This window comes from Amborella trichopoda, chromosome 8, assembly GCF_054954075.1.
Source record: "Amborella trichopoda isolate Santa Cruz 75 chromosome 8, AtrichopodaSantaCruz75HAP2 v2.0, whole genome shotgun sequence".
Lineage (NCBI taxonomy): Eukaryota > Viridiplantae > Streptophyta > Magnoliopsida > Amborellales > Amborellaceae > Amborella > Amborella trichopoda.
This window is the reverse complement of record NC_142343.1, coordinates 2,758,135-2,781,401: the sequence shown is the minus strand read 5'-3', so window position 1 is coordinate 2,781,401 and position 23,267 is coordinate 2,758,135. Positions and strand designations below refer to the sequence as shown.

At 36.0% G+C, this 23,267-nt stretch overlaps 2 pseudogenes across 1 annotated transcript; one reads left to right on the top strand and one right to left on the bottom strand.

Annotated features, from left to right (window-relative positions):
- The first annotated feature begins 6,397 nt into the window (after positions 1 to 6,397).
- LOC148780704 (uncharacterized) lies at positions 6,398 to 22,848 on the top strand (annotated as a pseudogene).
- LOC105420943 (O-fucosyltransferase 19-like) lies at positions 12,077 to 14,033 on the bottom strand (annotated as a pseudogene). Its single transcript, XR_016060350.1, has 3 exons — positions 13,668 to 14,033; positions 12,424 to 12,892; positions 12,077 to 12,218 (listed from the first exon to the last, which is right to left on the bottom strand). The product of XR_016060350.1 is annotated as an O-fucosyltransferase 19-like (transcript).
- Positions 22,849 to 23,267: the final 419 nt, after the last annotated feature.

The following is a 23,267-nucleotide window of genomic DNA, read 5'->3' as shown; positions in this document are numbered from 1 at the left end:
TTATCATAATTAAAAATTTCTTATTCTCTAATGGATGTTTCATTGCTCGTTGAATATTTGGTTAGTCTTCTACCTATCCTGGCATATTCACTTGCCACGCACGTGATTCCACTAGTAATATTATAATTATATATAAAATGGTTATTTGAGTTGCGCCCAATCACGTCCGGGTCTAGGTCCAGATCCAATAATGTTTTTCAGGTTCGGGTTTCAGCCCGACTCGACCCGTTGCCACCCCTGCATGTCTGTCTCTCTTTGTCTCTATAGGCAGTTCTAAGCTGAGATCAAAGTGCGCATCTGCTATCAATTTCAGCATCCCCTTGCATGGGAAATATCATTGGAAAGTTTCCATATGAATTACTGTCGCCATCTAATGAAATGATAGATGGTGATGGAGAGAGGGACCCACCATTAGAGTTCTTCCCTTATCTGGTATGCCTATCATTTCATCAGATAAACCCCAATCAGCAATGAGTATGTGACACTCTTGGTGATTACTGTTGAGCTCACTCGATTGAGCCCTCTCGCAAAATTGCTGATAGACGAACTCAAATACAGGGCAAAATATATCAAAACATGCATGTGTACGGGTGAAAATAAAGCAAACAATAAGTCTTTCCATTTTATGGTACGTTCACGAGAAAAAGATTAAATTTACTTATAAAAATAATAGTTATAAAATCATCTATGAGATAAGCTTTTTGAATTCTTTTACTTCTTATCAAGGATTTTACCGACTCTTGGTTTTTTTGAATTCTTTTACTTCTTATCAAGGATTTTATCTCTCTGGGTTTTTCTGTCTCAGTGGGTTTTCTCTCTCTTAGAGGCTTTCTTTTATCTCTTTCTAACATGGTTCCCTCTTCTTCTTCTACCTATAAAGAAGGATCACCATTCTCTCGCTTCTCCTTCTTCACTCCAAGAGAAGGCTCTTTGCATCTATTGATACACTAAGAAGAAGCAAACACAAAAGAAGATGAAGTTGTTAAAACTGTTGGGAAGAGTGACAACCCTAGGTCTGAACATAAGGCTTTTACGTGAGAAGAGATTTTATTTCCTAAAATCTCTACCCCCTCTTACATTCACTAACCAACTCATTCATTTAGTCTCCAAGTCAATATTTTGATCTGCATAACTGCCCCTTTAACTTGGGGAGAAGATGCGGAAGTCCTCCCACATGGAATGGACTTTCCTTGACAACTACAACATATCAATAAACTCTTTTGTTAAGATAACCATATTTATGCAACACAGGAGGGGCTGGGTCATGGTGGTAGCAACCTATACCTTATTCATCATGTTGTTGTTTCCATTCTTATTACTAATACTACCCAGTAATAAAATTTAAAAAGCTAACTCCTAATCTATTTGAAAAAACGGGTAGGGACCTGTCATCCCCACTGAATTACCCCCACAAAACAAAAAAAAAAAAAAAAAAAGGCCATTATACAACATGATCTTATGTTAAGAAATAAAAATAACCTTCATTAGAAATCATTTGTTAAGAATAATCATCATGCATAATCTCAAGCAATGTTAACCTTTGAAGCAATCTCATAAAATGCTTTTCTTTTTTATTTGCATTTTCGTCTTATGGGTAAGGTTTTGATAAGGTCGCATACAGTTGCACCTCAAAAACCTGATGGTAAAACTCATAATCAGCACGAGTAAACAGTGTGTGTGCCTGCAAATCTATTTCCACACCTTAGTGTGGGATTCGGAGCTGCAAAAGCATTGAAACTTGAAATAGACAAGCATTGAAACTTGAAATAGACAATCCAAATAATGCTTTACAAGATAAACTATTTTTAGGGTTTGGAATTGATTGGTTTTTTCAAATCTTATCAAGGTGGAGATGCTAGATTTGCCGGGTTTCCAACACATGGAATGGTTTTTTGGGCTACAGCCTTACAAAATACTTTCCCTTATTAATAATGTATGTCAGATTAGTAGCTTCATGCTTTTGATTGTTTTTATTTTCTAGATTGATAGCCTGAATTCTTTCCCCTGGTATGTTGGAGAGTTTATGTGTCTAGGTTTGCTTGCGTCAATCTCATGTGATCATTTTTTTTTTTTTGGGGTGAATGTTCATTTTAATTCTTTAAGCTCAATGTTTGTTTTTTAATTGGGATTGTATACAATGAGATCATTTACCTTTTATACAAGGATGTCACAATTACTTACAACCATCTCAAGTGAAATCTCGTAGCTTGAGTGTGTCACAAAGATAAAAAAAAAAAAATTTATTTTGAGCTTTGAGTTTGGTCAATGGAATAAATGCAGCCACCCAACTTCATATCCAGTGGTCAAAATTAAGTGTGGCCACCTTGTACTAAAAGTAAATGGTCTCATTGTATACTTTCCTTTTGAATTTAAGTTAGAACTTCATTGGCCAATTAGCTCAAGCATGGACAAGAATTTAATGAGGTGTTTCAAAGTTCAGAATCGGGCTAAGACTCACTAGAGATTCTAATTCACCTAGTCTGACTAGGGGGATCCAGGTTTGGACAAAGAAATTCAAGAGAAGAACTAAAGAATTAGGGTGATTCTGGAGTTCTTCTATTCGGAATAGTTTGTCTCTTGATTCTGATCTAATTTAGGCGAGCTCAAGTTGGCTTGGCGATAATCATATATTCAATTTATAAGTAAGAAGAATCGACACAATAAGAAAATCTTGGGCATGCAAAATTTCGCTATAAGTTTATTATAGATGCCCCACCAAATGAAGATAATGAGGTCAAGCTCTTTGCATAATAAACAATCCGTTCCAAATGTGGGCAAGTTAGTTAGAAAGTAGACAAATGGGTGAACCATTTATCTAAGGGTGTGGTTTGTATTGAGGCCCTAAACAATCAAAGCAATGCACACCTTCAAATAGTTCAAAACATGTTGTTTCAGTATCACTCTGTGGTCGAAAAATATGTTTTTATCGCTAATTATAAAATTTAAATATTAAATAATAGTATAGATCGAGTAGATCTATGAAGACTTGAAAAGCTTGAAAATTGACGGTCTAGATATTACATTACCAGATGTACTATTTCCAATACTTAAAATTTATTTTTTCTCATGTCCGTACTTCTTGAGGTTAAGATGATTGAACTGAGCAGTTTTCACCATCGAAGCAACTTCCTCGAGTGAATTTTTGAAGTGCGCCTTAATTTGATTGTTTAGGGACTCACCCTAATATAAACTTTTTCTTTTTTCTAAAAAAATGTGATTTACAATGAAATCAAATGCCTAATCTACTAGAAATAATTTTTTTAAAAAAAAAGAAAAAAGAAAAAAAAAATCAAAGGCCTCATGATGTTGGTGTGTCCCATAAGCACAAATATTTTATTAAGATTGTTACAATGTATTTTCTAGTAATTATATTAGTCGTCATTTTATTTTATCACGAGTGATGTAGTGAGGTTGCACTTGTAAGGTTGTGTAGCAGGAAGTTATAAAACTATTAGGTGGTTACTAGTTACTATTGTAAGTTAGAAGTTATTGTTGTGAGTGGGGAATTATTGCAGTAAATATGTCTGTAAACTTATTTTTAAAGAGAGGTGTATTGTAGGAAAAGTTGGGTCACATGTATTAAGGTTAATCTTGAGTGTCAAGATTGTAATGCCTTTGTGTACCTCATTTTTTATCTTTGATTGCAAGTTTTTCTTTTACCTCATCTTGATTTTTCTTCTTCTTTTTATTTGCCTGTGAGTCTTGGGTTAGTACGACATTGTTACACTATTTGAGAAGCGGATTATTCCAATGTTTTGAAAGCTGTCTTTCCCTATAGATTCGATAAACCCAAAAGCAAATGTTAGTTATGAAGAAAATTTTGGGACCGATTAACATAGAGACCTGACAGACATGGAAAAAAAAGGGTTTATATTGATGACATGGGAACTTAATTATGTGATTTAGAGGCCCTTTGGAGGATAGTGCAAACGCCTAATAATAGATATTCCTAAGTATTAAAATATGACAAAAGTTTATATAAGGTTGGTGCCCTAAAACATTCAAGTTAACGTTTACCTCAAAAATTCACTAGAAGAGGTTGTTTCGATACTGAAAAATACTCAATTCCATCATCTCGACCTCAAGATGTATAGATACGGGAATTTCAAGTTTTAAAAATAGTGCGTCGTATAATATAGTACTTACACAACCAATTTCATGATTTTCGAGTATTCATAAATCTACTTGATTTACACCATTTTTTAATCTTTAAATTTTATAATGAAAGATGAAGATACACTTCAGGCCATCACAAAAAATTATACTACTGGAAAAAATACATTTAAGCACTATTTGAATGTGCGCCTTACTTCGATTGTTTAGAGCTCACACACTTAAAATATTAAATATGGATATTGGATAATAGATAATTTTTAAGCTCGAAACTCTTTTTAATTATTTTCTTAGATTCATGATTATGGATCCTTACAAATTTGGATCCAAAATCTATATTTAAGATAGATTTAAGAGGGGGATGCTGATAGCATAAATCCTCATAAGCTGGATTAAGATAATGATAACATATATTTTTTCTTTGGCTGACAATTTGGCTATAAGCACAATTTACAATTCTGATTAATCATTTTGCTATAACGTACCCTCTGCGTGTGCAATATACTGAGTGCGTGAGTGTGAGAGGGAGAGGCGTCCAACCATTTGATTGTTGGCTTAAATTACTTATTAAAGAAATAAATGGGCCCAATGTAAAGATATGCATGCCTCAAATAAATGGGCTTTGTGGGCCAACCATGAGTGTTTAAACGTGTTAAACTAGCAAATGTGATTGACCCATTGACTCATACAAACCAATGAATCCATGGGTTACTATCTTTAACTTGTGTGGCCACCAAAGATTACTCAATCAAATGGTTTGTTGCTTGAAAAAGTGCACTTTTTTACTTGATTGACGTTTTGAAAGGAAATATTAATGGGGTTGGTTCATGACCAGTAAGTGGGTGGGGCAATGAACAAATGAATGGATTTATGACTTGTAGATGGATTTTCGGAAAAATTGATGAGATGAAGGAGGTCAATGAAATGGTTTTTTGACTCCCTTTATTAATAATGATAATAATAATTTAGTGGGGGAGACGATCGATCCCTGTCTGTTTTTTTAAATAATTTAAAAATTAAATTTTTTTTAAAATGTTAATGAGATGATGTGAGTAGGAATGAAAACCACAACATGTTCCCTGAGGTGTGGGGTACTACTACAACAACCCCGGCCCCTTTCATGTTTCTACCTTTGGTTTATGATGTAAGAGCTGTACAAGCAACTACAAAATCACTTTAAAAAACCCATCTTAGAGATAGTTTAAGACCCAAATCTTCGCAAATACAATCTTTTTCGAGAAAAAATCTTGAGATCTAAAGGTCTAAAAATGCTCCGTCTTGACTGCTTGGTCGTGTATGGTACCTATTTTAACATCTGATGGTTTCGATTCGTGATTGTAATCTCTGGACTGAAACTACGATTTCATAGAAACCTTAACCCAAAATGGTTCGTGATTATGGTTATGACTTGATTTAAGTAAATAAACTGTGTTTCTATTGCTTCAGAGGGAGCTTCATGTATTTAAGTGACACATTGAACAAATAACAGGGACCTTATTGAACAAATTATAATAAACTTTAATATATTTAACCGTTTGTTTTTTATATACCTTATGCTGTCAACATGACATATTGAACAAATATATATTCAAAAGGATAGAAGTTTCTATAAGGCTTCGATTTTATGAAAACAAAATAATGTTTCATCTCAAATCCTCGTTCAGCAATGGAAATCTCTATGACCGACAATAAAATTTTCAATTAAAAAAATATACAGATCTTGCAGTTCTTTGAACACTTATTTTTAGGACAAATGGATAATCTAGACAATTTATTAGAATATATACTATTTTTACAGCTTGAAATTCTATTTTTTTTCACAACCATAATGTTGAAAAGCCAAGATGATCGATATAATGTTTTCCAATGCTTGAATTGTAATTTTTGAAAAGTTATAAGGTGAGGCTTTATATTAAATAATTTTGAATGAGTCCTCGACTCAATCCTCATTTTGTTGTATTTTGAATGAGTCTTCATTTTGTTGTAACAATTTTTTCCCTTTTTTACTAGGATCGACTAACTCAACCCTTGACTCTTCTGTAAATCTATTTATACTCTCTACTTGTATTCATTCATGTGGTATGAATGAAAAGTTAAAAAACTTCAACAAGATTTCACAGTTTCTCTCTCTGATTGAGAAAGAGACCAAACGATCTTTCGACGACGCAAATTGCTTTTTTGGCGTGTTGTAAAAGCTTGGGGCCCTCAAATCTTCAATTTTTCGATCACCTCTACAACTTTTTCTAGCTAGATTTCTCCAACGAGATCAAGCACAAGAGCCATGGCTGCGAATGACCATTAGCAGAGGTAGAGCGTGTGTAAGAGAGGGCGTTTCAAACCCTATAAAGAGAGAGCCAAAAAGGGTATTTTTGCAACAAGGGAAAGAAGTGATCCATAAGGACCATATTATATCAAAATCATGTTGACGAGAAGTGGATACAAAACCAATTTTGAAGGAAGCCATGAAGAGACGATCTCCTCTTTCTCTCCTTTCTATCTTCATCATTCGGATAATCCAGGGATGACGTTGGTTTCCCAACAACTCACTGGAGAAAACTATCCGCTGTGAAAGAGGGCTATGCTTGCAGCCCTCAAGGCCAAACACAAGCTCGGTTTTATCGATGGAGCCCTTGTTCAACCAGAGGACAATTCGCCTTATTTTCCTTCGTGGAGTCGCTGTAACACAATGGTTCTCTTATGGATTTGGAATGTTGTTTGAGCGTTTTTCACAAAGTAATGCTGCCCAAATCTATCACATTACTCATGATATTTCCAACCATGTTCAGGACCAACTCTCTATCCTGCAATATAACACCATGCTCAAGGGGTATTGGGATGAGTTGGATTCCTTAACACCTCATCCCAAGTTCTCTTGTGGTGTTCTCAAAGAAGTCTTTCAGCTAAGACAAAATGAGCGGGTATTTCAGTTTCTCATGGGGTTAAATGAAACTTATTCCACTGTGAGAAGTCATATTCTCACTATGGACCCCTTACCATCCATAAGTAAAACTTACGCTTTGATCTTGCAAGATGAAAGACAACATAGTATTCAGCAACAGTTATCAAAACCCTTAGAAGGTGCTGCTATGGTTGCTTCCAACGTCAATGGAGGTGGTCGTGGACATGGTACTTATGGTAGTCACTTCAAGGGTCGTGGCAACGATAGAGAAGGATGTGGACGCGATAGACCACGATGTGACCATTGTGGTTTTTTTGGTCACATTTGTGACCAATGTCATAAGTTGCATAGTACGCAAGGAACCCGGAACAGTGCTGCTGCTGCCAACAATTCCAGCAAGGAGACTGGCAAACTTGCCGACAATTCCATTGTTGTGCATCTTTCCCTAGACCAGCACTTTCAGCTCATGTCTTTGCTCACTGCTGATCACACCTTATCTTCAGCTAACGTTGCAGGTATGGCAGTATCTTGTGCCTCTTTGCCCTCTTTGTCATCCTTGCGGATTGTAGACACTGGAGCTTCCGACCACATGGCATCTCCTTCAGATTTTTTAGAACCTAAAATCAATTTGCATCGCAATCAATCTATCCGTCTCCCTAATGGTGAAGATGTTCGTGTTTCACACAAAAGAAATTGCTCTATTTCTTCTTCACAGCATCAAAAAGATGTTTGATGCATTCCTAGCTTTGATTTAAATTTACTTTCTGTAAGCAAACTAACCAAAACCCATAATTGTGCTGCTATTTTCTTTCCAACTTTCAGTGTGTTTCAGGACCTAGCAACAAATAAAGTGATTGGTTTGGGGGAGGAATGTGGCAGAGTGTATTTTTACAAGAACCCAGGAATAAGGCATCTCTGCCATCAAGTGTCTTCTGTCCAACTCTGGCACAACCGACTCGGACATCCATCCAACCAGCGCTTAAAAAATTAGTCCACCGAACTTTCTATTTCTTTCTCTGAAAATAATTGTTGTCCTTGTGAAATTTATCTTGTTGCCAATAAAACTAAGGCGCCTTTTCCTCTTAGCATTAATAGATGTACTATTCCTTTTGAACTTATTCATTATGATATTTGGGGAGCATACACCACTCCAACACACACTGGTGCCCGATATTTTTTAACCATTGTTGATGACTTTAGCCGTTGCACGTGGATTTTTTTGATAAAATTCAAGAGTGAAACATTCACCTATATAAAACATTTTTGTGCTGTGATAGAAAACCAGTTTAACTTAGCAATCAAAACCTTGAGATCCGACAATCATCAAATGTAGATTTTCTTGAATGAGAAATAAATTCTACACCAAAGGACTTGTGTCAATACACCCCAACAAAATAGAGTGGTTGAACGCAAACACAAGGATCTCCTTCAAAAGCTTGGGCTCTAAGTTTTCTTGCTGGCCTATCTATTAAATTATGGGGAGAGTGTAACCTTGCTGCCACTTACCTAATTAACCGATTGCCTTCTCCCGTTCTACAAGGCAAAACACCTCATGAAACCTTGTTCAATGTCAAACCAACCTACCAACACCTATCCGTATTCAGATGTTTGTGTTATGCTGACACCAAATCACATGATAAGTTTCCCCCTCCTACACGCAAATGTGTGTTTGCTGGTTATCCATATGCACAGAAAGGATAAAAAGTCTTTGATCTTGACGAACGAAAATTATTTGTCAGCAGGGATGTCTCCTTCCATGAGGACCAATTTCCTTTCCTATCCAGTCAAACTATTACAAATATTGATATTCTAAATTCATCTATTGCTATTCCCATCATCGAGGATGTTACAACAATCCAAGACACACCTATTGTGCCTACCATCTGTGCACACATTGAGTTTCCGCCATCTCCTACCATCACGGAGCTACCATTAAACCATTGAAACAACTGCTATGGATCTCGTTACCACCATCAACACACCACCGCCACTGTCCTCACTCAAATCTGCACGTGTACACCGACCTCCAGGATGGCTTGCTAATTACAAGTACTCTCATGTTGCCTCCTAACATACAGACCATCACACTTCATCAATTGGTTCTCAAATAGGTACTAAATATCCATTGGGTCACTATGTTTCTTACGACAATTTTTCCCCTACTCATCGAGCCTTCCTTGCTTCCATATCCTCTAATCATGAACCTAGAAGTTTTTCTACTGCCATTAAAGATGCTCGTTGTAAGGATGCCATGGCTGCTGAGATCAAAGTACTAGAAGCAAATCATACTTGGATTGTTACTCCCTTGCCACCTAGAAAGCATGCTATAGGGTGCAAGTGGGTCTACAAAATTAAGTATAATGTTGATGGAAGTATCGAGTGCTACAAAGCGTAGCTTGTAGCTAATGGGTATAACCAACCCAAAGGTATCGATTACAACGTGACCTTTGCCCCTGTAGCCATGCTAGTCACAGTTCGATGTTTACTTATCATCGCTACAACAAAGGAATGGCTCCCTTTTTAGTTAGACGTTACTAATGCTTTTCTCCATGGAAATTTAACTGAAGAAGTATACATGCAGCTTCCCCTCGGCTTTCAACGAAAGGGGGAGCATGGAGAACATCTTGTATGTCACTTAAAGAAGTCTTTGTATGGGCTCAAACAAGCGTCCCACAACTGGTTCTCTAAGTTCTCTTATTTACTTCTTCAAGCAAGATTCGAACAGTTTAAGGCCGATTACACCATGTTCAGACTCAAGAACAAATACCTAATTACTGTCATTCTACTCTACGTTAATGATATAATTCTCGCCGGGAATGATTCTTCTACTATTACTTCCATCAAGCAATTCTTACATCGCCAATTCCAACTCAAAGATCTTGGTTTACTTAATTATTTCTTGGGAATTGAAGTTACTCGCTCAAACAACGGCATCTTCCTCTTTACATAAATACACATTGGACATTTTGGAAGAAACTGGATTACTTGGCCCCAAACACGTGCCATTTCCCATGGAACAGAACCTCAAACTGAGAGCTGATGATGGAACTCTACTCTCTGATCCTGGACCTTATCGACGACTTGTTGGTCGCCTTATTTATTTAACCATCACCAGACCAACGATTACTTTTTCGGTCAATATGCTGAGTCGATTCATGCAAATGCCTCGCCAACGTCACATGGATGCAGCCACGCCTGTTCTTCGGTGCCTCAAGTCCAGTCCAGGCAAAGGAATCTTTATGACTTCCTCCAATACATTGCAGCTCTTTGGTTACTTCGACTTCGACTGTCTGGCTTCTCCGACTCCGACTGTCCGGCTACTCCGACTCCGACTGGGCTAGCTATCCTGCTACTCGCCACTCTGTCATAAGCTACTGTACGTTTCTTGGAAACAACCCCATATCTTGGCGCACAAAAAAACAGTCAATCGATTCTCGTTCATCTGTCGAGGTAGAATATCGAGCCATGGCAACACAACCTGTGAGGTAGTTTGGCTCAAATACCTTCTTCACGACCTAGGCATTCCTCACTCACAGCCCATGCTACTATACTGCAATAATCAAGCAGCGTTACATAGTATCCAATCCCGTCGTCCACGAGCGTACCAAGCATATCGAATTGGATTGTCATGTTGTTCGTGAAAAGTTACAAGCTAAGGTTATTCGCACTCACTACTTCCGAACTGATAATCAGAGGGCCGATATAGTAACCAAACCGCTTGGAACAGAGCAGTTCATGTACCTACAATCCAAGTTGGGTGTTATCGCTCTACACACACCAACTTGAGGGGGAGTATTAAATAATTTTGAATAAGTCCTTGACTCAATCCTCATTCTGTTGTATTTTGAATGAGTGTTTTTTCTTTTTTTATTGGGATCGACTAACTCGACCCTTGACTCTTCTGTAAATCTATTTATACTCTACCTGTATTCATTCATGTGGTATGAATGAAAAGTTAAAAAGCTTCAACAAGATTTCACACTTTACTTATTTTGACAGAGTTGCAGCCTTATCGAACGATTTTCCTATTCAAAAACTTATGTTAAACAAAAGAATGACTTGACAGCTTTGTGCAAGGAAAATTTGAGTGATAAAATGAATCTTGTTTATGGGCAAGGAAAAGCCTCAAATGAAAGAGCTTAAATATGTAGCTTAAATCGGTAAGAAGAATCGAAGCTTAATTAGCCATCATAACAATCAAAGTATAGATTGTAATAAGACAAAGCCATGAATTCTAGTAAGTTTAAAGCTAAGTTTAAAGAACCTAGTATTTCAATTCAGACTGGCATTTAGAGATAAAAGAGGAAAAGAAAAACTGAAAGAAATTGGATATTAACAATTGAAGTGATACATAGATTGTAGTGTGCCATGGATAGTAATGAGTTATACATAAGCATCAGAGGCACCAAAAACCGATTTGAATTCACAATTGCACTGTAGATGAAGTAAAGAAACTGAAAACTGATCAAAGATCAAAAGAATGAATTAATGATCTGTAAATCAAATGTATAGCTATATGACACTCAATCCATCTAATCAGGATGAAATGCATGATCTACTATGCACTATACATTGTCCCTAACTACGAAAGCAGAAAAATTATCATTGGTCTATCCTTCGTCCCCTGATTTTGCAACCACTCAGAAACCAAAAAAATTATCCTTTGTCCCCCAACTATGAAACAACCCGGAAACCAACAAAATTATCTTTTTCTCCCGGACTATGAAACCAAAAAAAAAGAGGAAGCAAAAACTTCTCAACTAGGTTTTGGAGAACCAAATTTCTTCCATATCGACCTCTTAACTTAGAACTCATTTTTCTTCTAAGAAATTCTACGAAATTTTCTTGTTTCACTGAATACATTTCAGTTATAAGAAATTCTGCAAAATTTTCTTGTTTCACTGAATGTGTATTCAATGAATTCTAACTTGAAACTCTTTTTTCATTGTGCAAAATTTTCTTGTTTCATTGAATCCGTTTCGGTTGAATCCGTTTCAGTGAATTCGATTAAGTGAATTGGCCTTTCCAGATGCAGCCAGGATAAGGGTTTGCAGGAAAGTTTTCTTCAAGTTGAAGGAAGTCATCGCTTTCTCTGAATGAGGGACCTCCAGTCTTGTTCTTATGTGCAGCCTTCACCTTATTTGAGAAATTTTCTCAACTAAGCTCACCCCTGTCTAGTTTGTCAATCATTTGGACGAACTTACGCCTGAAACCACAAAGAAAATTAAAAAATTAGCATAAAAGTAAATATATAATAGCATAATCCTTTCACAAAGAAAGAAAGACATCACTACAAAAAAACAAACAATGTATGCGTATTAAAGAAAGAAAGACATCACTACAAACAACAAACAATGTTTGTATATTTAAGAGATGTATTCACTCATGCATACAAAGACTCTTAGTCTCACTTGTTAGGTATTATAGTCTTTTGAAAATCTTTGAAACTTTCGATGACCTTGCACCGCCTTAGCCTTGTTCCCATCATAAGTGTACACAAATACATCACTCTTAAGGGCTAACATGTAGACCACAGCTGCAAGCCTGTTCTGATACTGTTTAAACAGAGCCAGTTCATCTCCAGTTAGTGAGTGTACGCATTTGGGAATTTACTTCAGAGAATTTTCATGCTACTACTCCCATATATCTCTCCTGCAACAATGTAGATGATAGTGTCTTCAGGGTAACCCATGGCTTTCAAAAAGATTACCATTTCTCTGGGGGGTCATTGGGCACCCTCCTTGAATCCGTTTATCTTCTCCATCGATCTCTTTCTCTTTCCAATGCTTGACTGCCTTTCTCATTTCATAGAGCCTCTCTGATTCTTCTGAGGTAAGGTTGTGACTGCATCCTGTGAACGCAAGCATGTTCTTCTCGTAGCTGCAGAAATAAGTGGAAGATAACACAAAGAATAGGCAGCTGAAAGAAGTGGAAGATAACACGAGGGATAAGCAGCTGAAATAAGTGGAAGATAACACAAGGAAGAATTTGATAAGCTGCTGGAATAAGTGGAAGATAACACAAGGGATAAGAAGCTGAAATAAGTAGAGATAACACAAGGGATAAGCAGCTGAAATAAGTGGAAGATAACACAAGGAAGAATTTGATAAGCAGTTGAAATAAGAAGAAGATAACACAAGGAAGAATTTGCTAAGCAGTTGAAGGAAGCTGAAATAAGTGGAAGATAACACATAAGAAGAATTTAATAAGCAGCTGAAGGAAAGAACACAAGGAAGAATTCATAAAAGGTTCAAATTTTTACTCGGTTTACACTCGTTTATCATCCATAAATGGAGCATAACATGATAAATATTAAGAGCAATATTTATAATCATGAATCAGTAACATTCATTATCGTCTGTCATGAGGCTAAGAATGGATCAGTAACATCTATCAATCTAGATTTTCATATCAAAAGCAAGAAAGACTATGTAAAACATTCATATCGATTTAAGAAACATTTATCATTGGTCATTCACACAATTATAAAGCTTCAGAAAATTGAGATTTTAAACACTCACAATTATTAGTCATTTATATCATTCACAATTATTGGTCATTTACAATTATAAAGCTTCAGAAAATCAACATTTTTCAAATAAAGCCAGCAAAATTCTATAGATTTTTCATAAAAAACATTCTCATACGGATATACTTCAAGTGCAGAGCAATAAAAGGCTTGCCGTCCTTTGTTAATCTATCGATCAATTTCTTCCCAAACTCATCAATCTCTTTAGTGAATCTCAGAGCCCTATAATTTGCTTTGCAACGAAGCTTTCGAATTGAATCTGCAAGGCCATTGTTTGCTAGTCGAGAATCAGTGTGCGTGAAATTGATCACCTTGTGTTCTAAAAGCTAAGGAACGATCTCTTTCTGATAGTAACTCGCCTGCAAAAACAAAGATGAGATTTTTCGTAAGTGATAATCCATTGAAGTCCAAAAGACTAAAACTAACATGCGTGTTTATTATTCACTGCGATGAGTAGTGGGTTTTTTTTTTTTTTCTCTACACATTGGACAAGACAAGAGGGGTTTGATTAAACTACCTTGGACTACACATTGGACCACACAAGAAGGGTTTGATTAAACTATCTTAGGAATAGTGGGGTTTTCCTTCTTTTTTCTTTTTTTTTCTCTCTACACATTGGACCACACAAGAGGGGTTTGATTAGGCTACCTTGGACTACACATTGGACCACCACACATGAGCTTTGTCGGTCTTATTAGCAGCTGCAAGCTTCTCCACTATCTGAACATCATCGTTCAGATAATCGATAAAATGTCCGGCATAGAAAAGGTCACCAAATTCACTGTAAAAATTCAAAATTAAATAATTCGAAAGAAGAATAAACAAAATTTGGTCAGAGGGAAGAACAACATAGTATGAATGACTGGTTTCTAAAATACATTGGGTCAGTCCAGAAAGAATTGTGATAAAAATACCTTGGGTCAGTCCAGAAAGAATTGTGATCAAGGATAGGAAGCACGCATTCATGATATTTCAATGGCAACCATATGACAGATCTGAAATTTAACATCATTTTTTTTTATTGAGAATTATATGTTAATTTAATAATTCAAAAAAAGAAGAAGCACAAAAGCCAGAATTGCATCAATGATAAGTTAAAGAAATAGAGAGATACCCCTGTTCTCATTGGATTTAATCCCCCGTTGGCACGAGCGAGAATATATCCATTTGTTGCATCCATACCTGATTAGGATATAAAATATTATTTAATATTTATTATTTATTATTTATCATTATTCTCATACATTATACATTATACAATCCAATTATGTAAAGATGTTATAGACATTATTTATTGTTTATTATTGTCTATGACAATTGTTATTATGTAGAGGAGAAATAAATGGGTATTGGAAAAGTATATAATGCATGAGAAATAAGCAAAAAAAAAAAAGTGCACAATGATTGACAGACTTACTGTGAGATTTTCTCCGAGAATCAATACACTGGGAAAATTCTTGACTATCTAGTTTACTCCATATTGGAAATTTCTGCAAGAGAGTAATAGAAAGTAGAGAGGGTCATGAAAATTCAATAAAAGGAAAACCTTGGTTAGAAGGGGTGAATCAGTGTAAAGTCTTGAGAGAGAGTTTACTTAAAAAAGTGAAGAAACAAATTTAAGAAAAGGAAAACCCGAGGGTGAATTACTCTGTGTTCCGAGAATTGGCCGAGTCCCCCAACTAACTCGGCCTTGCCCATGATAGGGAGGCTTCCCAATTTGCTTCCTACCAAAAAAACCCCCCCCAAAAAATAATAATATCAAAAATCTTAAAAATAGCAAAATGTCTAAGAAATGAGTGTTTAGATGATTTAGATAGTTCTGAGGATGTGTGGGATCTCTCATCTTCTCTTTTTATGAAATATAAAAAGTATAAATCATAATTTTGAGGCTCCCCAACTAGCTTCCCCAAAAAAAAATAATTAAAAATACCAAATATCTTAAAAATAGAGAAATGACCAATATATTGCTTAGAAATGAGTGTTTCGACGATTTAGATAGTTTTGAGGATGTGTGAGATCTTTCATCTTCTCTTTTTTGAATTATAAAAAGTATAAATCAAAAATTTCAATAATCCATATTTTACAGATTTTTTCCTCTTTTTTTAGCCTTTTAGTGATTTTTATTATCTCTAAATACTTCTTCTTATTTCTATTAACTGTAAACATTTTTTGTTATTTTTGCGGTTTTTTAGAAAAAAATTTACCGTTTTTCCTCCCACATTTAGAGTTTTTTCCCCTACATTCTAAATGTCGGGGGCGGGGGGCGGGGGGGGGGGGTAAGTAAGCCCAATTACTCCCCTTGGGCCAGGACGATTTTCCTAAATATTGGTTTAAAGGCCATACATGTTTAAAGTCTAAACAGAAAATAAACAAACCACATAAACATTATGAAATAATTGCTATTCATCAACTACCCAAAACATTAATCAAAATTTTCAATAATCCATATTTTACTGATTTTTAGTCTTTTTTAGCCTTCTAGTGATTTCTATTATCTACATACTTCTTCTTATTTCTATTAACTGTAAATATTTTTTGTTATTTTTGCGATTTTTTAGAAAAGAATTTACTTTTTTTTCCCTACGTTCTAATGGGAAAAGTTTATATAGAACCGAGGCTCTAAACAATCAAATTCGAGCCTACCTCAAAAATTTCACTAGAAGAGGTTGTTTTGTGCTCAAATTCATCATCCTGACATCAATATGCATGGACATGAGAAAGAAATGGATTTCAAGTTTTAGAAGTAGGGGGATCTCTCGCACATGCATACGTTTCACCCTAAAAGGTGGATTTCTGATTTTTTCGAACAATCTATCGATATGTATGCTGTGTGATGGAATATGGATGACGTTTTGGCCCCCGTCTCCGTAGGCCTACCATCACACACAAGGGTCACACAGTCCATCGGCTCACTCATCTAGGCATAAGTTCCGACCTCATCAAGGGCTAACCCAAAACCCTTCTCGGTTTATTCTTTATGCCCAGGTACCTTGGGTTTTCCCACAGACTGGTCTAGATCGTCAAGCACAGTCCAGTATCAGCAAACATCATTTACTTAGCATGGTCATCGAGGGACCACATTCTCACTGAGTTTATGTTTTACACACTCATAAGGCCTTTAAAGGCCACATAAACCCAACACAAATCGATTCTTTAACATTCATCTTTTTCATTATTTTTCAACTTTCTTTGGATGTGTTTAGTTCAATCATGCTTTAAATATACTTTTCAAATGTTATTAATTTTCTTTTAAACATTTTTTTTACCGCCCGAAACTAACCCAGTTAAGCCAGTTAAACTGACTGATTTACTGGTTAGTACCAAAGAACCACTTTCGGCCCCATGTTCGTTTAGAGTTCCGGTTTGATTTTTCACTAATTGATAACAAAAATCCATCGGAAAAGGTTGTTTTAATGTGGAAAAACCATCTAATTGATCATTTCGACATCGAGAGGTATAAATATGAAAAAAAAAAAAAAACAAAACAAAAAGAAGAAGAAGAAGAAGATTTTGAATCTCATAAATAGTGCATCTTGCATAACATCCATTTTCAATATTTTCATATGTTTATAGATCTACTTGATTTTAACTATTTTTTTAGTTTAAAATTTCATAATTAGATATGAAAATAGATCTTTAGATAATCTTAAAAAAAAAATTATACCAAAATTACATGTTAGGATAAAATTTGGAGGTGTGCCTTAATTAGATTGTGTAAGGTTGCAACCTTATAGAAACCTTAATTGGTATAAAAAATATTTATACCAAAATTTCTTGTCATGATAAAATCCATCTTTTTTCTCATGTACATGCATCTTGATGTCTGGATGATCAATCTAAAGATATTTGCGCATCAAAACAATCTTTTCTAGTGACATTTTTTAGGTGCACTCTAATTTGATTTTTAGAGACTTGACACTATATAAACTTGGAAAATTGTTTCATGCGGCCTAGACCACATTTCTCATATGCGGTCCAAAAAATGTAAAGTATCCATCTTAAAGATGGATGCAAGTAGGTGTTCCATATAAAAACAATAGAAACTAATCGTCGAAATGTTTTCTTACTATAAGCATTTCTTCTGTGTTTTATGAATAAACATGAGTGGGAAATGCACCTTATTCACGAATTCCGCGACTTAACAAATGGCGTCCTTTTCTAGCCAGGATTAAGTCAAGTAAAAAATAAGAATCACCCCCAAATTAATGGTACATCAAAACTGCGCCTAAGAAAAATAGTGAAAGAAACAAGTAAAGCTAACGCTATATAATTTGATCCTATTAAGCAAGTTCCATGGTTTAAAAATAAAAATACTGAAAATAGGGGTAATCATGCAAATGCCCGTTATGAATATATATGGTGGGAATATCCTTATGTAAAAAGGATGCCAGCTAACGACACAATAAATTGCAAAAAGGGTGTGGTTTGTATAAGACTGAGGTCCTATACGATCAAAGTATGCCACACCTTCAAATACTGTCAAAAGATGTCGTTTCAGCAGTAGAAATCTTAGCGATGCCTTGAAAATTTATTCTCATATCTAATTATAAAATTTAAAATTTTAAAAATAGTGTAGATCGACCAGATCTATGAACACTTGAAACTCTTAAAATTTGACGGTCAAGAAAACACATTATATGATGCATTATTTGTAAAACTTGAAATCTATTTTTCCTCATGTCCATATATCTTGAGGGCGAGATGATCGATTTGAAGATTTTTGGACATCAAAATAACATTTTCTAGTAAATTTTTTAGGTGCGTCTCAATTTAATTGTTTAGGGCCTCACACTTTTATAAGTTTTTTCCTAGCAAAAAAAAAAAGGTTTAAAATGCTGACAAAAATGGTGGTATGTTTGTATCGTCACGGTGTCTGAAATTGTGTCTATTATGTCCGTTATTTTTCCATAGAACATCAAGTATATAAATTTAATTCCCTTTTGTATGAAACCTTATTTTATCCTTCACACTTGCTGCAGCATACATTATAATAGCTTTAAATATTTTTTAGTTTTTTTTATATAACTTCCCCAAGTTAAATCTATTAAGACTTCTCATAGTGCCATATGTAGCACCTGCCTTCTCTCTACGTCATGACAAAAAGATTTGAGTCTATGGATCCAATGTACATTATAGTAACTTCAAATATTTTTTAGTTTTTTTATATAATTTTCCCTAGATAAATCTATTATGACTTGTCGAAGTGCCAAATGCAGCAGGTGCCTTCTCTGTACATCATGACAAAAAGATTGAGTCTATGTCCTGATGTGAATGAGGGTTGATGGCTTGGAAAGTAGAGACTCTACCCAACTCTTCTTTTCAAGAAGATGGAATGCTTATTTTTAAGTTTTACCAACCTTCTATCCATCTTCACAACTGACTCTCCACTGCAAGAATGGAGCTGCCTCTCCTTCTACCCTCTTTTATGCTCATTCTCTTTTCTTTCTCCATGACTCTGCCTCTTATATGTGAACCGCACTTGTCATTACTTAACAACCTCGCCGATCGACGAGCCTTGCTCTCCTTCGAAGACCATGTTAGCATCGATCCCTCTAATGTCTTAGGTGACTGGAGCACCAATATGAACTTCTGTAAATGGACTGGTGTCTCATGCAGCAAACACATGCAGAGAGTAACCTATTTGAATCTTACAAACACTGGACTGCAAGGTAAGCTCACCCCCCACTTAGGGAATCTATCATATTTGCAAGTTCTTGCCTTGCGAAACAACAGATTCCATGGCAGCATACCTCATGAAATCGGCAGCTTGTATCGCTTGCAAGTCCTTGTTATAAGCCTGAACGAATTGGAAGGGGAGATCCCAGCAAGCATCAGTGGTTGCAAAAAGTTGCAGCGCTTGATATTGTCATAAAACAAGTTGGAAGGAAGCATTCCTAAAGAGCGATAATAACAACTTGAGTGGACCTTTACCTTCCTCACTATTTAATATCTCATCTTTGAGAGTTTTAAGTCTCATTTTAAATGGTTTCTCTGGCTTGCTTCCTACAAACATGGGATCCATGCTTCCTAATCTTGAAGAACTTTATCTATCAGACAACCAATTGAGTGGCCCAATCCCTAATTCTTTACATAATGCTTCGAAACTCACCATTCTTAATTTACAAATAAACCAATTCAATGGACCCGTGCCCACATCACTTGGACATCTACCAGGCCTCAACTATCTCCTCCTCAATGACAATCATTTAGAGAATGGGCATTAAAGTCCTAAGCTCAACTTCATTGATTCTTTAACTAATTGCACATTCTTGAAAGCACTACAACTAGGCAATAATCCAATTGCAGGTTTTTTGCCCAACTCCATAGGAAACCTCTCAAACAATCTTATATCCTTTACCATTCATGACTGTCATATTGAGGGAAGCATCCCAGCAAGCATTGGCAACCTCCATAATTTGACCATAATGTATTTAAGTGGCAACTCCATTAGTGGAAGGCTCCCCACCAGAGATAGGCAGATTACATAAGGTTGCATTCTTGGTACTGGAGGGGAACAAGCTGAAAGGATCCATCCCCACAGAGTTTGGTCAGTTGCAGAGTTTGCTCAAATTGTTCCTCAACGACAACATGTTGTCTGGTTCCATGCCGCCTTCTATGAACAACCTCACCCAAATCTCTCTCTTAGAATTGGGAAACAATAAATTGTCGGGTGGGCTACCTACTGGAATATGGAGTCAAGCATTGCTCGAGGTAGATATATCACGAAACTCCTTCTCGGCGCTTTTGCCCCAAGAGATGGGACATTCAATTTTGTTGACCATAGTTAACTTCTCTGATAATCATTTATTTGGAAATTTACCTAACAACATGGGAAACCTCCAGGCTCTTGAAACCTTGAACTTTCTCTTAACTCATTTCAAGGGACGATCCCTGGAACATTTGGAGAGATGATAAGCTTGAATTACATGGATATCTCTTCCAACAAATTGTCTGGTGAGAGCCCAGGGTCCTTGTGTTCTTCACTAAGATATCTATGGTTCTTAAACCTTTCTTTCAATGGGCTAGAAGGGCCAATCCCAAGCAAAGGAGTATTTGCAAATTTTACTGTTGATTCTTTCGTGGCAACTCACGACTATGTGGACCCCCAAAGCTAAGAGTGCCCGTGTGTACGATCAATGCTAAAACACCGAGGTCAAGGTCATGGACCAGATCATTGGCATTTGAAATCCCTCTTGGGATCATATGCGCCTTTCTCTTTAGCCTTGTATGCTTTGCTCTCGCTTTCTGTTGGAGGCATGAGCTGAGGAGTGTTATAACTGACGGTGTGTCCCAAATAAAGGGTGGTCCGAGGTGGATATCTTACTATGAGCTTCGTCGGGCAACTAATAACTTCAACCAGTCAAACTTACTTGGAGTTGGTAGCTTTGGTTTTGTATACAAAGTAATCCTATCAGATGGTTCACCGGCTGCAATCAAAGTCATGAATTTGCAAAGAGAGGGTGCCACAAAGAGTTGTCATGCAGAATGCAGATTGCTGCACAAGATACGCCACCGGAACTTGGTAAAGATTATTACCGCATGTTCCAATTTGGACTTCAAAGCACTGGTTTTACAATTTATGCCGAATGGTAATCTAGAGACATGGTTGTACCCTCAAGATGAAGCACATTGTCGACTTAGCCTTCTCCAAAGATTGAACATCATGATAGGGATAGCAAATGCCTTGGACTACCTCCATCACAATTATTCAGTGCCAATTGCTCATCGTGATTTGATTTGAAACCTAGTAATGTTCTCTTAGATGAAGATATGACTGCACATGTTGGAGATTTCGGACTCGCAAGGTTGATTGGTGAGGAAAACTTTGCTAGCCTGACAAGCACCATTGGAACAATTGGATATATAGCTCCAGGTACATATTCGTTCCCACATTGATTTTTTTTTTTTTTTTTGCATGTTTTTAGAAATTTTATATTAAATAATGGAGAATTTATCAAAATACCCATAAGAGATGAACGATCTAACATTTTGCCCATTTTCAATTATTTTGACTCATGACCATGTGTTTTTTTATGTGTATCATGAAATTAAATAAACATATATAAGAAAAATATAGAAGTGTTGAATTATTCATCTCAGACAATTTGATAAATTTCCCTTAAATAATTTCCAGTTGGACGCTTTTCATCTAAGTTATTGCCATGTGCAAGTCATAGTCAACCATCGCACTAAATATCATTTTATAGATAATGATCCACTTGAAGTACACTTAAATATTCATGTGATTGAGAAGGGAGCAGTAAATAAAACCAGAAGAACGAATAGAAAAGCACATTTATAGCTAAAAAAACAAAAGAGTACCATAACGCATGCATGGATGAGCTTCGAAAGGAAAACTACCTAACCATGGTGGTGCATCCCATGTCCAAGTTAAACATGCTCTACTAACTCACAATTCAAAACCAAACAAACAATCCATAAGATACGATGTAAATCCAAACCGATTTCTGACAACTCTAATCCCGATCCAATTATTTAGTAAGCACGAGATTTATTAGTCTTGTGCCTTGGATTGGGACAAAGTGCCACCCATCCAATCAACCCCTCAATTTTTCATGACAACTAAAAGTAAAAAAATTATAGCACCCTCCCTATCAAGGATAACTTTTATCAACGTCAGATCGTTCATTAGGCGGTCACGATGGCCAAACGGAGGATAAAATTAAAGAGTAAAGGTTTTTCTTTTGCATCTCTATAGAATAGGCATATTGTTTGTCAAGGAATTTTACTGACTCGTTCGTTTGAACCACCATTAGAATATGGTACAGGGGGCAATATAACAACCAGAGGAGATGTCTATAGCTTTGGGGTGGTATTATTTGAGATTTTTACAAGGAAAAGGCCCACTGATCCTATGTTCTCTAATGGTTTGAGCTTACCAAAGTGGGTAGAGCAAGAATACTCAGAAGGAGTACCAAAGTGGGTAGAGCAAGAATACTCAGAAGGAGTACCAAAGTGGGTAGAGCAAGAATACTCAGAAGGAGGATCTCTTGATGGAAAATGGTAACCAAGGCCATGGCAGCAGCTCAAGTGTACAATATTCAAGTTCAATGCTTAAATGTTTGTCATCGATTATTCATGTTGGTTTGCTGTGCACAAAGGAACAACCAATTGAAAGGATCAACATGAATGATGCAGTCTCAAAATTGGAAGACACAAGATCAGACTACTTAGCAATTTTGCAGGCCTGATTGTTGACACTCGTTTCGTATCCCGTCTTTCCTTCTTCTTCTTCTTCTCCTTTGTCCTCTCTCTCTCTCTAAAAAATATTGTAGGTGGTCTAAGAGGTTTATGCTCAGGAGCTTTTTTTGTATGGTTTTCGGTTGAGCCAAATCTTAAAATAATAAATTATAATAATTTGTGTATTTGAAATTTTTGTCAAATTGTGAATTGGTGATGTGAGCAAATGTTCAAAAGCTATTACAATGGAAATTGACTAAATAAATCAGTTATATTTGCCGGTTGTTAGCTGTCAATAATTTTCAGCTGCATCAAGATTCCCATTGTTGGCAGATCTAAATTTGCATATAATTCTATCAGTAGTATTTCCATAAAGAGGAACGGCTAACAGTGTTTCAAATTGATCAAATATTGGCATTTGAACAATAAACTATTGGTTATACACTTACAAACTGCTTATTATCTATGTAAAAAAAATAGAGAAATTGAATTCTAGGAGGAAAGAATAACCCCCTGTGAATTTTT